General features: G+C 38.2%; 1 protein-coding gene across 6 annotated transcripts in view; it reads right to left on the reverse strand.

Annotated features, from left to right (window-relative positions):
* BACH2 (BACH transcriptional regulator 2) overlaps positions 1–16027 on the reverse strand; it is a 356529-nt gene that overhangs the window by 291798 nt on the left and 48704 nt on the right. Inside the window, exon 2 of one of the 6 annotated variants that reach the window (XM_086707424.1) lies at positions 12571–12622. The exons of the other annotated variants lie outside the window; for them this stretch is intronic. The gene's annotated coding sequence lies outside the window, so the exon portion shown is untranslated. The remainder of the gene's footprint in view (positions 1–12570; positions 12623–16027) is intronic. 6 annotated transcript variants of the gene reach the window in all.

Raw genomic sequence — 16027 nt, forward strand, 5'->3', positions numbered from 1 at the left:
ATTGATACAGACCTCTCTTAAAATCCCCATTAGCCAAAAAAGCATTAATATCACCTCTGTAAATAGCAAAACTGATTGCTAGAGTTGTTTTTATTTCCCCCCTGCTTATCATTTATCAGAAATGCCGATGAGAAATGAGATGAACGTGCGGGCTGAGAAGGAAAGAGAAATGAAGACACAGATAATACATAAACCAGATTATCACTCCTGAAATAATCTAGAGGTAGACATATGATAAATCACACAATGTGGGGTTTTTTAATCCTAAAAATAAGCAAATGCAGGAGGCTGCATGTCAAGAGCTATAAAGCAACACTAACCAACACCTGTGTAGAGTTGCAAATGGTATTTCTGCTAAAATTCCAGGAGAACTTATCTCCTTTTGGGTTTTGAAAGTTAATTTCCACTATGCTTCTTTTTCCATCTTCACAATAGCTGCCAAAAGGTGTAAAGCCACACTTATGGCCTGTTTCTAGCAAGTCTAGAAATGGTCTTCTTGATATCTTTTATTAATTTCTAGCCTTTTTTCCCCTCACTTTTTGTTATCAGCCTAAATAGGGTGTATCTTTGGAATCAAATAATATTTCTTTGCCACAATGTGGGGTATTATTAAATACATAACCTTCATTAAGCCTCAAATATTTATGGGTGCTTTTCTTCCAGCGCATTTCTTTGATCTGTGAGATGGGAGATTTCACGCTTAAACAAAAATTTGTTTCAGTTCACGGAGAAGCTGAAACAACATCAATTTCTTGTTTTAATCACAATTTGAATTTAGAAGCTGAAATGGAGAAGAAAGCTATATACTAGGAAGCTGGACCATGATGAGCTGAGAAGCCACCTTTTGTGGGGGTGGGGGGAGAGACTTATACTCATGATACTGGCCAGCGCCCAGAAGACACAAAAATTCCCTGTGGTAAAATATTTCCTGGACTACCCCCAACCCTTTTTTCCACATGACTGTGTCACCACAGCAGCTACACAGCCCTGGGTATAAGTCTTCAGCTTATCTGGATGGATCCTGCCTGCTTTCATCTGCCTGTGCACACCGGCTGCCTGCCCTACTCCACTCCCAGTAAAATCTACTTGACTATTTTTAGTGCTGGCCTGGAATTACATAGGTCTGGGTTTAAATTTTGTACCTTTTACTGGATGTGTGATCCTAAATAAGACATTAAGCTGAATCTCAGGTGTCTCACCTGGAAGTTCGGGTGACAAAGAAAAGTAGCTCTTGAGGTTTATGTGGGGATTAAATGTAGTAACACACATAAGGTCCTAAGTAAAATGTGTGGCATACCACAGTCTACACTCAATAAATATTAGCTGTCGTCATCGCCATCATCATCATCATCATCATCATCATCATCAGGCTAATGTGAGAAACCTCCCAGGATGATTTCATTTCTGTATGATCAGAGAGGGTGCTAGCCACAGCCCTGCAGGCCAGGTGGCAGGTACCACAGCTGAGCAGAGAGAGCGAACACTGGTCAATGGTCTGGTGTGGAATTATACCTCACTTCACACATAGCATTTACACGTTCAGAAACTGAGTATTTAAAGAACCAGATTTATTAATTTAAAAAAAGGGGCACCTGGGTGGCTCAGCTGATTGAGCGTCTGACTCTTGATAGTGGCTCAGGTCGTGATCTTGTGGTCGTGGGCCTGAGCCCTGTGTTGGGGCACCGTGCTGAGCACCAAGCCTGCTTGGGATTCATTCTCTTGCGCGCGCGTGTGCGCAAAATAAGTAAGCTTAAAAAAAAAAAAAGCAGATTTAGAGTTTTCCTGTTAGTCTGAAGAGCCTGCCTTCTTCAGGCTTTTGCTGGTAGAGCGGCAGAATGAGAACCCTCTCTGGCTCCTTATGACCACTTTATCAGCGATGCCAGTGCCTCTGCACCAGGCTTTTCTGGGCTGTGAGGACTGGGGAGTTGATGAGGTAGTTACATTTCCTGGAAATACAGGCAGCAATTTCCTGTGGCTTCCTCTGTTTTTGATGTAGAGATGAACACACGTAAAAAATAAACACATCAAGGATCAGAGAGCTTCAATCAGTGGTAGTGCACATGCTGAAAATACTGTCATTTCCTCATAAACAGATTCAGAAGTGCAAAGTATAGGCCCTCTTCCAAGACCACTCTCCCTGCTAAGGAGCTACACAGCAGGACTGCAAGCCGACAGGGAGAACACAGCTAACCTTCCATGGCTGTACGGTATCTATGACCTGCTGCTGGAGGTGATGAACATTTCCATAAACTGAGACCCAAGTGAGCAAGAACCAAATTTTCCATGAAGGCCAATGTTTTGCATAAACCTTAGCCTGAAAAAGCTCTGGTCTAGTCACAGGGCTTCAGTAAAGATTTCTCTAGAATTTGGGGCCTGGTCAGAAAAAGCTCACCCTCTGAAGTGGAAAGTAGTAAAATTATTAGTGAATTTAACTGTTTACATAACTATCCCCCCCACCAAAAGAAACATTTAGAATTAAATAAAGCAATGCATACTACATTTGGGAAACAGCCAGGTTCATGGAATGTGACCACAGTGTGTCCTTAGAACCAAAATGAAGCAAAGAAAGAGACACCTTGGTCAATGACATCAAAACCGGGTAAAGAAGTGACAGAAGGATGTGCAGTCGCCAAAAGGTTCATGCAAATCAAAGTGGACACAGAGTGGTTAGGGAGGCAGGCAGCGTAGTTCCAAATTCCACCTGTGCCATTCACTAGCTGAGTGCCCTTGGACAAGTTAGCTAACCTCTCTAAACTTCCGCTTCCTCACGTGATTTCTGTTTGTCCATCACTGGCTCCACTTCCCATGTGAGGAGCTGCCACCCCACACCAACTGGGGCACCCATCATGGTAGCCAGTCACATGGCACAAAGACAGCTCAGTTACAGGACACAGTTAAATCTCTTTTGCTCCAGTTAGTCTGTTGCTTGGACCCAAAAAAGTCTTGGTTAATACATCCTATTTGCAAGAGTTGCAACGAGCATTAAATTTTAAGTATCATAAAGCAAACACAAGAAATGCTGGTTGCCTGCCTAGAAAGGGGAGTCAGCCTAAGTGCTGGAGTCTGACCATACGAGTTCAAATTCCAGCTCCCTTCACAAGGCCCCTCCTGATGAACTGCTTAACATCTTTGTTCTCAGGTTTGTAGTCTGTAAAATGGGCTAATAATAGTACTATATCATAGGGTTGTGAGGATCAAGTTTATGTAGAAAGCATTTAGAGCAGGTCCTGACACATGTAAACATTCAGTAAATGATAGTTATTATTATTACAAAGGTGGAGCTCTTCTGACAGCGGGTAAGGACTGTGTGAAAGTCACTGATCTAGAGAGGAATACCCTTCATTAGGAAAAGAATCATTCTTCTAGATAATCCAGCTTGATAGAAAAATACCTTATGGAAAATTAGAAAGAATTCAATTACTCATATTAGAACTTAGCAAGCTATAATATTTGGCCCCCTGAGTGGACCTTCTGACCAACAGGATGTGGCCTGTGCAAATGAACCCATGTCAGTTGCCTGATTTCCTTCTTTCTCATTGTCACAGATTACAAGAACATCTCAATTATGAATTAACCTGCCATAAATTTAATGATAAGTCAATTCTTACAAGTCACATCTCTAAATCAACTAATAAAACTGATCTTGGTCCCATGCTATCTCCCATGGCCATGTCCTTGTGAAGCCCACCCTGAACAACCAGCCAGCCTCACTCTTGTTTAAATCTGTATTAACTTCAGGTGGCTCAGTCGGTTGAGCTTCTGACTTCAGCTCCAGTCATGACCACACTGTTCATGGGTTCAAGCTCTACATCGGGCTTTGTGCTGACAGCGTGGAGCCTGCTTTGTATTCTCTGTCTCCCTCTCTCTCTGCCCTTCCTCTGCTCATGCTCCCTCTCTCTCTCTCTCAAAAATAAACAAACATTAAAAAAAAGTAAACCTGTATTAACTTCAACTCAAGCCTATTTTACATACTAATTAAATCCAGCTTCTCCTTCACCCATGCTTCCAATGTGATATAATCACTAACTCACTTACTCCCCCACTCATTCATATAATAAACTATTATTGAGCACCAACTGTACCTCAGATGCTAGACTGGAAACTGGATACATAAACACAAACAGTCCTCAGGATGCTTAGAGTCTAGGGTACCCTGAGTGGCTCAGCTGGTTAAGCGTCTGATTCTTGGTTTTGGCTCAGATCATGATCTCATGGTTTGTGAGTTTGAGCTCCACGTCAGGCTCTGTGCTGATGGTGCAGAACCTGCTTGGGATTCTCCCTCTCCCTCCCTCTTTGCCCCTCCCCCACTTATGCTATCTCCATCTCTCTCAAAATAAATAAAATAAAGTAAAAAAAATAAAATAAAATAAAAAATGCTTAGAGTCTAGTCAGGAAGGTAAGTCAACTAAGTATCAGGACAGAGATATACCTAAGGCATGAGGAGAGCTCAGGCCTGCAGGGTGAAACCCAAAAAAGAATTAATGCATTCATCACAAAGCATCTGAGAAACCAAAGGTTTGTCTAGAGTACAGAGGGAGTAAAGGGAGGAAGGAAGGAAACTGGAAAGATACGCAGGTCCTAGACCGTCTGGGATATTAGGTGCTTTGCAAAGGAATATGTTCTGCTAAGAAGAGAAGTCTTGGAAAGACTTCAAGCAAAGTCATGACAAGATTCAATTTTGCCTTTAGAAAGATCATTCTGGTTGGCCAGATGAACAAGGAGACCATATGTGGAAACTGGGAGGCCAGTAAAGAGGTTATTGTGTTTATCTGGAAGAGAAATGGCAAAGCCTGAATACAGAAGGAACAAAGAAGGGAGCAAGAAAGGAAGATTCTGGGATTTCACAAAATGGAAGAAACTGTAGTCCATGAAGCTATTCTATTTTAGCTCCACTGGACAGAATGGTGGATTTACCACTGGTCAGCTACTTCTTGAAGGAATGGAGACTACAGATTAAGCCTGCAGACTACATACGTTTGCACTACGTCAGCGGCATTTGTGAAACTGCAAAACCATTCTCCATGACCCAGTGGTGCCAACGCCCTTATTCTAGGAGTCTAGGAGAACTTGAAAACACAGAAAAAGGGTGCTTTAGTTAAATATTCATTCCTGCTCCCCAAGCATTTAAAAGTTATTACGAGCAACCATGATTTAACAGGCTCAGAGACATCCCGGCTTCTCTGTCATCCTTGTGGGCTAATTGAAATTCCCCCATTGTCAGACCAAGTGTAATTTTATTTCCTTAGTACCTACTTCCTGCCACTTTACCTTCCAAAATGTTTCCCTTTGAATTTACCTAGATAAATGCCATGAGCCCTGCCTTAACATTAATACTCTCAGTGAGCATTCATTTTACATCACAAGAATAATACCTGACCATATCTGTTTATTTTGTGATGGTACCGGCCTTGAGAGAGGTGGGGAAATTCTCAAAACAAACCAACTGTTTCTCTTATATTAAATACAAAATGCAATGGAATCCCCTTCTGTATCACTGGTTACACAGTAGTCAGCTTTTCTGAATGAACTTCTTGGGAAATACTGAGATCTCTACATAAATAAGTTATGATTTCCATTGTACATACCACATACAACCTTTGACAAGAAAGAAGAGTCACAAAGGGCGTTTATTAAATCCAGGTCAGAACTCCACCAGGGCAGACTCATGGCCTGGTGAATATCAAAGATAATGGTGGAAAAGGGACAAAGGAGAACATCAAACATTCCATGCAGGGTCTTGTAGGGACAGTCAAATGAATTTGAATTTTAAAGGGACACTGGTCATTCTAGAAATCAACATGTGCTGAATCCCACTATTCCAGATATAAATAGCAGAAAACATTTAGGAAGCAAGATCAATCCCTTTCTTAGAAATCAGAACTTACCTGGTTCCATTATTAGCTTAAGCTAAATTTATAAAATAATGGACTTGTCTCTTAGCCAAATATTTTCATGCATAATTTTGAAGCTATATTCTGTATGAATCTAAGGGAAATTTACAACAGTCTGAAATCCCCATTGAAAAAATATACATATTTGTCTCTCTGTATCTATCTGCCTATCTATCTACCTATCTATGCCATCTATGTCTCTGATGAAAAAGTATATTTAGTGAACTCCCTGAAACTCTCAGAGAAAAATTATAGGAAGACACACACTGGCTAGACATATTTCAATAATGGTTACCATAGAAACAAATTGGTAGGTTTCTTTTTTGGAGTTGTGCCTTTGGATAAAATATTAAATTTTGTAGAGTAACTTGCATATACCTACAACAGCACAACTGCTGATGTCCACCTAATATTGTATTTAAACAAATTAAACTAGTTCTACTTTTAGACTAATGTCTATAAAGAAAAAATTCATTCTTAATAAGTTGATTTTTCAAAGTCTTTCTCTGCCTCTCCACTGTTTCATACTGGGAAAAAGCTATAGTGAGGGTGGTAAAGGCATAAAGACAGGAATCTAAGGAAACAAGGTTGGTCTTCCTTGTGAGAGGCTCATGATAGCTTTCAAACCATTGGTGCTAATGTTCTCTAGGCCAACTAGACAACAACGCTGGTAAATTGCTTTTAATTAAACGGATCTTTGTATCTCATTTTTTTTTTTACGATAAGATGGCTCTTTCCCATCATGTGAGAAATGATATGTTTCCTCCCTGAGGAAGTAGGAGTTGTAATACTGCCATATGTAGAGCTCGCCAGGTGTCTCCTTTTTATTTATACTTAATAATGTACTTGCTGGGAACCTTAGAACCCTATAAAGCACACACTACACTTCCTATTTTAAAAATTAAGAAAATATATACATTGTAATATAAAGATCAGAATTGCAAAGTGTAACCACCACTTACTCAAATACTATCTTTAAAGCATAAGAAACAGCAGGTTAGTTGCTGCACTAAATTGTTTTGACTGAAAGCCATGGGGTGTTTGCTGATCAATGCTGTAATGATACTTGGATTATAATCAATAGATAACCCAATATGTATGGGAGGTGCCAGGAACAAAGCTAACAATTGCTTAATCTGGGATCTAAGATGTCCATGAGTTACAAACCCAGTAATCTTTAAAATAACGGTTGGTGGATTCAGTTTTCTGCTAGCAGGGACTATCCTGGCACTAAATCAAGAAGCTCAATCCCTTTGAAACAATGAATTCAGCAACAATCCTGACTTCTAGACATAAGAAGTAAATCACATTAACATCTGAGAAGAGGCTATGAACTTTTTGTTTTGAAGGTCAACTAGGAAGGAAACAAGAGAAAGATCAACTGAAAATGTCATGAGTGAACCTGAGCCAGGTGTTGGCACTAGAATTACAGCAAGGTCCCGATGAGACATTAAAGGGACATAACGACTCTATATAATGATGTATAGTTCTCTTCTTGATTTAAAAACTACATATATGTATGGATGTACATATTTCAAAATCTGCAGATAAGCATATGTTTCTATCACTTTATATTACTAAGACATAAATCTTACCTATATGACTAAGAGATGGACCTTATCTTTATATGACTGAGAGATGATGGTTATCTGTGGTAGGATCAAATGATATGTTTGCTCCTACACACACACACACACACACACAAACACATATACACACATATACATATATCTGACAGTTAAAAATTAAAAAAAAAAAAAAAACATCATTATTCAAGAAGTGGGATGACTAGAAAAACAAATACGTGAATCAGCCCCAGAGCAAACTTTTACTACTATTTCAGATTTGCTAAGTAAAATAAAGACATAAAAATTAATCTTACAAGTCACAGTATTCCTAACCTTAAAAAGTTCTACTTGGGGGAGCCTGGATGGCTCAGTCCGTTGAGCGTCCGACTTTGGCTCAGGTCATGATCTCACAGTCTGTGAGTTCAAGCCCCACGTTGGGCTCTGTGCTGACAGCTCAGAGCCTGGAGCCTGCTTCGGATTCTGTGTCTCCCTCTCTCTCTGCCCCTTCCCCGCTCATGCTCTGTCTCTGTCTCTCTCTCTGTCAAAAATAAGTAAACATTAAAAAAAAAGTTCTATTTGTACTAGTTATACCCTAGGCCAAAAAGAAGTTTATTCAAAATATTTTGGAGTAAATGAAAAATATTATGCTTTTTAATACTATGATTTTTATCAAATATTAAAAAGTTTAAAACACACTAATCCTTTCAAAGTTTATTTTGCCTTCATAAAAAATGTAGATTATAAAATAATTCTCTGAACAATGAGTGTTTTATCCTTCAAGGAGGCAAACTAACTGAATCCAAAAATTTTAATTTAAATGATATGAATTTTAAATATAATTTATGTAACAATGAATTTTTCAAACATTCGGAAAATATTTTGTTCTGGTCTAGGATTAAATCCATAATATTTAGTTAGAATTTTTTAAATACTCTGCCTCTGTCTGCCTTACAAATTCTTATATTAAAAAAAAAGAACACACACACACTAAAGAAAAAGAACACAAGAAAAAGTAATCGTTCCCCACTGCCCACTATAATAGAACCTTACAAAAATCACAAATTAAGTGGATATGTAGTACGAAAGTCTTACATATTCACCACAAAATAAGAAAGCAAATTGACTTTCAAAACCATGGTCTATACAAAATCAACTCTTAATCGTCAGCATGCAGATTACCTGCTATGTGGATTAGTTGGAGTGAGCACTGACTACCACATCAGCTTTACCCTGCCAGGAACTAAGTCCCTATCTTTGGCATCACAAACATTTGCAGGCTACAGAAGACAACCAAATGTTAGTATTGCCTCCAGCCAAACATAATTAAGAAGCTAAATCTGCTAACTCCCACTACAATCATATAATGTTATTTCCAAAGGCAAATAGACATTACATTTGATATATATATATCAAATATATATATAATATATAAAATAATAATAAATTATATTAAATATATTACATATATTTGTAAATATAAATAAATTATATTAAATATATTATATATTATATATTTATATATATTTATAATATATATTATAAATAAAAGTGGTAATAATGGATCACTTAATACTGGATTAAAAGTGCTAAGATGACACTTCTCAATGGCAGCTGCTGGTCTGTGCGGTGGTTTTACTGACCACAGTTAAAACCAACCAAGTCCTGCTGTTCGATCACTTAAAAGGCACCCTGACTGGGACCCACCTCTCCAAATGGCTCCCTATCCCACCTATCCCACAGCTGGTTGCGGGGACAGGTTGACAGAGACTCCTACACATTCAAGTTCACCTAGTGATCAATTGCAGTCAGATGTGTGGCTATGGATTTTCTCTCCTCTTGTGATCTCCTTTCTTCATCTGCAAAATGGGAATTGCTGTGAGGTTTAAAAGATATACAGAAATAAAGCATTTAGCACAATGCTAAAAGCATACTGGTTACCAGCCCCACCTTCACCTTCAGTTCCTGTCTGCTGTCAAAAGCCAGGTGGGACCCAGCTAAAGCTAAAGCTAGGGTGAAAGGAAAAGGGGGTATGATGTGGGCAGGAAGAAGAGAACTTGTCGCTCACAGGGTGGGCAGTTCTCCTGCTGTCTACCTGCCCCTCACGGCTGGAAATGTTCGTGTGCCACAGAGATTGCCAAACTCACTGTTTATTTTTTTAACCACCCATTACTAGCTACAGGTTGATGATATAAAATGTAAGAAAAATGAAAAAAAAATTTAAAAACAACTAGAGATACAAGGGAGGGGAAGATTATTTAACCAAAGTTATACACAGGGGTTTTTTTGTTTTGTGTTTTGTTTTTGGTGGGTTTTTTGTTTGTTTTTGTTTTTTTGCTTTTGGATATGATTCTGTTGTATCTAACTACAAACTATTTTTAAAATTTACTTGGTAGTTTTATGAGTAGACTTTGTTTTTTTAGAGAAGTTTTACCTTCATAGAAAGATTGAGCAGAAAGGTACCCCTCTTGTAAGTTTCTCCTGTTATTAACATTGCATTAGTATGGTACTTTTGTTATAATTAATGAAACAATATTGACAAATTATTACTAACTAAAATGCACAGTTTACATTAGGGTTAACTCTTTGTATTACACAGTTCCACAGGCTGACAAATGCATACTGCCATCTATCCACCATTATATTATTATATTATATTATTAATTATTATAATATTATACAGAATGGTGTCACTGCCCTAAAAATCCACTGTGTTCCACCTATCACCGTGCCCAAGACAACTGCCGTTCTTTTTATTTTCTTTATAGTTTTGCCTTTCCTGTAGTTGGAATCATACAGTATATATAGCCTTTTGGGGCTAGCTTCTTTCATTAACAATATGCATTTTAAGGTTCCTCCATGTCTTGATAGCTCATTGAATAATATTCCATTGTCTGGATGTGCCACAACTTAATCCATTCATCTACTGAAGGACACCTCTTAGTGTCCTTCCAGTTTTTGGCAATTATGAATAAAGTTGCTATAAACATTCATGTGCAGGTTTTTGTGTGGATGTAAGTTTTCCACTCATTTGGGGAAATATCTAGAAATGCAATTGTTGGACTGTATGGTAAGTCTATGTAAGAAACTGCCAAACTATTGTCTATAACATTTAAGTATCCATCTACCAAAGTGTATCTTATTCTATCTATATAATGTGACTAGGAAACACTCCTAGTTTCCTTTGTTTTATTTTGTTTTGTTTGTTGGGGTCGGGGTACTGTTTCAGTAATAAATGTCCTAGAACAGTAACCTAAGTGAAGGACAGTTAACTTTCAATTAATTTAATGATCAAACTTATAAGTAATTTGACTGAAAAGTTTGGGAGTTCCAGCCAGTGATTTTGGGCAAATTACTTGACTTCTGCAGCCTCAAAAAATGTAAGTAGTCATGAAGATTGTCCTTAAAATTCCTTATTAGTTATTAAATTTTATGCAATTCTTAAGAAGGCAATTACTATTTTTGTGAGGTCAATAATTCCATTTGACTTTTAAACTAATTTGTGTTGGTGTAATTTTCAATAAAACCATAACAAACTGTAGTTTAGACTTTGGAGAAAATGTTTAATGATCAAGATGGCAGAAACCACTTGGACGGTTGAGCTGTTGCTTTTGTTTCTGTTTTGGTTCTAGATCATACAAATTTTGTCCCATTAACAGAAGGAAACTGTACCTTTCCACTGGAGACATTTTCTGACTAGTATTATGGTCTGTACATGATGTTCATCCCTTATTTCTACACCTACCCTAGTATTATACAGTAATTACTGCGTCTTCTTGCCCACAATTTTTTTTTTAAGTTTTTAAATTTATTTTTGACACACAGAGAACAGAGAGGGGCAGAGGGAAGGGGAGAGAGAGAATCCCAAGTAGGCTCTGTGCTGTCAGCACATAAACCCTTAAGATCATAACCTGAGCCGAAGTCCAGAGTTGGATGTTCAATGGACTGAGCCATGCAGACACCCCTTAGTTTTGTCATTAACAGATTTACAACTGAAACAGTGCCCCACCCCCAACAAACAAAATAAACAAACAAAAAAACACCTCTAGAAATCATTTACCTATAATGTAGTAAAATGTCACTGAATTGAAATAACTGAAGAACTCAATCAGTTACAGGACATTTAAAAAGAAATGCCATTTTATTACTTTCATGTAACTATAGTAACAGCTAACATTTTCTAAATACTTACTATGCACCAGATGCTATTCTAAGATCTTCACATATAACCTTTCTATTAGCTTACAACATAACCCCATAAGGTAATTAATATTATTGCTTCCATTTTCCAGAATCAGAAACTCACAGTCTAAAAAGTCAAGCAGTGGTACTGCTGTGATTTCTCCCATATTCCTCTCAGGAACTGTAGCCCTGACCCTGAGCTCCTGGATAATGGCTGGTCCGAAATTCTTGCGGATAGACGCTGCTGCCTACTTGGACAGACCAGTATATGGCTTCTGGGGTCTCCATGTATTTATACTGTCACCCCTCCCACACACACACACATACACATGCACACACATACACACATAAAAGCATGTCCATGTATGTGCTCTAGCTTGTGCCTCACAAATGCTGCCTGTGCTATAGGGACCACTGTCTGGTACATCCCATGTTCACCTGTTGCATTTGACTCCTGCACAGAAGCTATTCCTATCTCCTCTGAGCCCTCATCTACTCTCATAGGTCTTTCCAGCTCCAGGTAATCTCCCTTAATCTGCTGAAATTAAACAAGCAACACCATGAAGGATAAAACAATGCCTAATAGAGTAGCCTCCAGGAGTATGTTCCAAGACCCCCGGTGAATGCCTAAAACCACGGATAGTACTGAATACTATGTCTTTTCCTATATATAAGATACCAATGAAAAAGTCTGATATAGAAACTAGGCACAGTAAGAGATTAACAACAAGAACTAAAAATAAAATAGAATAATTACAACTATATACTGTAATAAAAGTTATGTGAATGTGGTCTCTCTCTACCTCTCTCAAAATATCCTATTGTGCTGTACTCATCCTTGTGAGGATGTGAGATAACAAAATGCCTACGTGAGCAGACGAAGTAAGGTGAATGACATAAGCACTGTGACATAGTGTCAGGCTCCTACTGACCTTCTGATGATGGAGTATGTCTGGAGGATCATCTGCTTCCGGGTACCTGAAACTGTGGAAAGGAAAACCATGGATAAGGGGGGACTACTGTATACATTTTGCTTTAACAGTGAATTTCAATGATTTTTTAATAAACTGCCAAAAACAATTGCTTAAGCTATGCAAACTCCTCCTTAAAATATAATTCATTTTTATTTTTAGTTTTTTTTGAAGTTTATTTATTTTGAGAGAGAGAGAGGGAGGGAGAGGGGCAGAGAGAGAAGGAGAGAAAATTCCAAGCAGGCTCCACATTCACAGTGTGAAGCCTTATGCAGGACGCAAACTCACGAACCGTGAGACCACAACCTGAGCCGAAATCAAGAGTCGGACACCCAACCAACTGAGCCACCCAGGCACCCCAAATAGAATTCATTTTTAAAGATAAGTGGACATTTCTGAACTGGATGGAAGTAATTTGTTCTCTTAAGTTAGGAAAGTATATCTTCATATCTTCATTTACTTCATTCGCTTGTTTAATTAACTCCATTCCTACACAGATGAACTTCAGACCTAGCTATGAGGTGACTAGAAATAATCCGAATTTGAAATAAATTTTAAAAATCTTTAGTATTTGTATTAAAAAAAATCTTTTTAGGGGGCCTGGCTAGCTTCAGTCAGTAAAGCATGCAACTCTTGATCTTGGCGTCGTAAGTTCAAGCCCTATGTTGAGTGTAGAGCTTAAAAAATTTTTTTTAGGAGGCACCTGGGTGTCTCAGTCAGTTAAGCGTCTGACTTCGGCTCAGGTAATGACCTGATTTCATGGTTTGTGGGTTTGAGCCTCGCGTCGGGCTGTGTGTCGACTGCTCAGGGCCTGGAGCCTGCTTCAGATTCTGTGTCTCCCTCTCTTTCTCTGACCCTCACCCACTCACGCTGTCTGTCTGTCTGTCTCTCTCTCTCAAAAATAAATAAACATTAAAAAAATTTAAAAATAATTTTTTTAGGAGGTGGAAATAGAATTGAGAAAAATCTCTGAAGTCTTGCTCTCCAGGAATCTGTTGCAAGGGCCTCCAGGCCCAGATTCTCATTCCATGACAGGAAGCTGGCAGTGACAGAATAACGAGGCACAAAGAGGTGGAACAGATGACAGCTAAAGAAGCCATCAAGGGAAGAGAAGTGGGAAGGAAGTGACAGAAGTTAAATTGGAGTGATAAATTGGTAGGTTGAGTCTGTGTGGTTATTGTTGGAACAGAATGAACAGAGGATCCTTTACTCAATCTAGAATGGTGAGCACCAGGAGCCACTAAGTTATAATTAATCTTAAATGTACATAAATTCTGGGTTTCAGTTTTATTGTTTTTCTCTGCCTCTACCAAGTGCTCTTATCCTTTAAACAATCTTCACAGAATAGGTATAAAGCAGAGTGAATTGCTGTACTATTATATGTATAATGTGTCAATGGAGATGATCAATTTCTAAAAGTTATTATGAAGTATCCACTCTAAATACCGCCACAGTTTTACTATTAATGTCATTCACTGAAACAATTTCTTCCAAGTATTCCACAAACCTTAGGTTCACCCTTCAATTTCTGCTCAGAATTCTTTAGGACAGGCTTCACCAAGTTTTCATACAAAAGAAAAAATCAGTTACGTTAGTGTCAAGGTTCCTCTGCCTCCCCCCACCCCTCCCTACTGGCTGATACAGCACAGTATATTAACTAACATGTTCACCTGAGACAAAATAACACACATTCTCTTAAAAAATACAGATTGAAAAAGAATCATTGACTTAGTTTACTATTTTCAGGGTTACCCTGCAAGTCAAGAAAAATGGGTACTTATTAAAATTCACATTTGTAAAAGATGAACTAGATGATATAAATGGATTTACTGAAGGATTATTTTAAGTAAAAGATGACCAAGTATATCACAATTTGTAACACATGGTTTATAAAATCATATTTCATAACTAACTTTCTAGGAACATAGAAACTCCATAAAGCAGGCTACTTCTGCTTGAACACCAATGTGGTAGTTAAAAAGAATTTGATCAAGAAAATGAAAATTTACCCTGAAATTATTAGGGATAGCATGTAGAAGTATTCAAAAGGAAGCTAACCTTAAAAGTCTATAAAAGCTTCCTTTAAATATACATAAAAGGCATATTTGTCAGTTTAGGATACCTATTAAGAGTCAACCTTTTGGTATTACAAGTGTGAAAAGGTTTCAAGTGTCAGGTTACTATAAAAATGTTTTTACTATTTTTCCTTTTTGATAAAGATGAAATGAAAGACCATGACCTGTGTTCTAATATAACAAGAACGTGGATATCGTTTAAAAGTATGTAACTTTTAATTCTCATTTGAAGAGGGCTATTACAGTGCATCAGACATGCAATGTATTTAGGCAAGTGCTAATTTATTAAGGGCTACTGGACAACAATATTAGAATCACTGCATTAAGGTAATTAAAATCATCCTTTTCTGAACTTCAAGAAAAGTTTCATTCCTCTAAAGTATAGCCTCCACCTACTTTTTCAGTCTGATATCTCTCTATTCACCATCACCTACCTTATCCTTCAGTCAAAGGGGTCTAACTGGGTATTACAAAGAGTAGACAAAGCAGCCATGATCCTGATGGGGCTTATTGTCGAATGGGACAGAAAACCATTAAATAAACAAACCCAACGATAAGTATGTAACTAAAATTCTAATAAGGGCTAGAAGAGTAAGGAGAAGGGAAAATATGAACTAGGGGGTGCTCATTAAGGGTGGAGATCAGGGAAGGCTTCTGAGAAAGCGATATTAAGATAAGACTGAAGGATGAGCCAGTGTTAGCAAAATGAAAAATGTTGGGGAGAACAGTTTAGGCAGAAGCAGCAGCACCAGGAAGAGCCTGTTCTCTAGTTAGAGTAGCTGATGAGCATGGCAGGGGCTGGGTCAGCAGAACCCTGTAGGCTCCACGGAGGAGGCTGGGTTTTCTGTGTGACAGGAAGCCAGGGTAGGGTAGGTGGGGAGTAGCGTGAGCTGACTCCTTCACTATTACTGTCCTCAGAGTGCAGACCATTGAACTGATCTTTTATTTGTTTTTTGTTCCTCTTTAGGTACGGAATTGAAAGAGAGTTCAAAAAATTGGGAAGATTTTACATACGTTGCTGCTATCAGAGGAATACAAAAATATTAGTAACTCAGAAGCAACAGAGACCTTTTGGAAGATTTATGGTCTCTGATTCAGAAGAAAAGTCTGCTTGTGGCATGGGGAAGAGTGATTAGGCAAGATCATTTTTCTTCATCACTTTTCAGGTGACAGGCCAGAATAATCATGGAAATGACTCAAGATGCCATCTTTTGGAAGATGGGGTGATTTTCTCTGCCATGGGAACAGAGTGAGGGTTGGCCAAACAGCAGCTGAAAGGAAAGATGCACTCTTGCTTTTGGTTACAGCCAGGCACTGTGTTGGAATGAGGCCCAATAAAAATC

The sequence above is a fragment of the Puma concolor genome, chromosome B2, assembly GCF_028749965.1.
Source record: "Puma concolor isolate L17-30 chromosome B2, mPumCon1.1.hap2, whole genome shotgun sequence".
Taxonomy (NCBI): domain Eukaryota; kingdom Metazoa; phylum Chordata; class Mammalia; order Carnivora; family Felidae; genus Puma; species Puma concolor.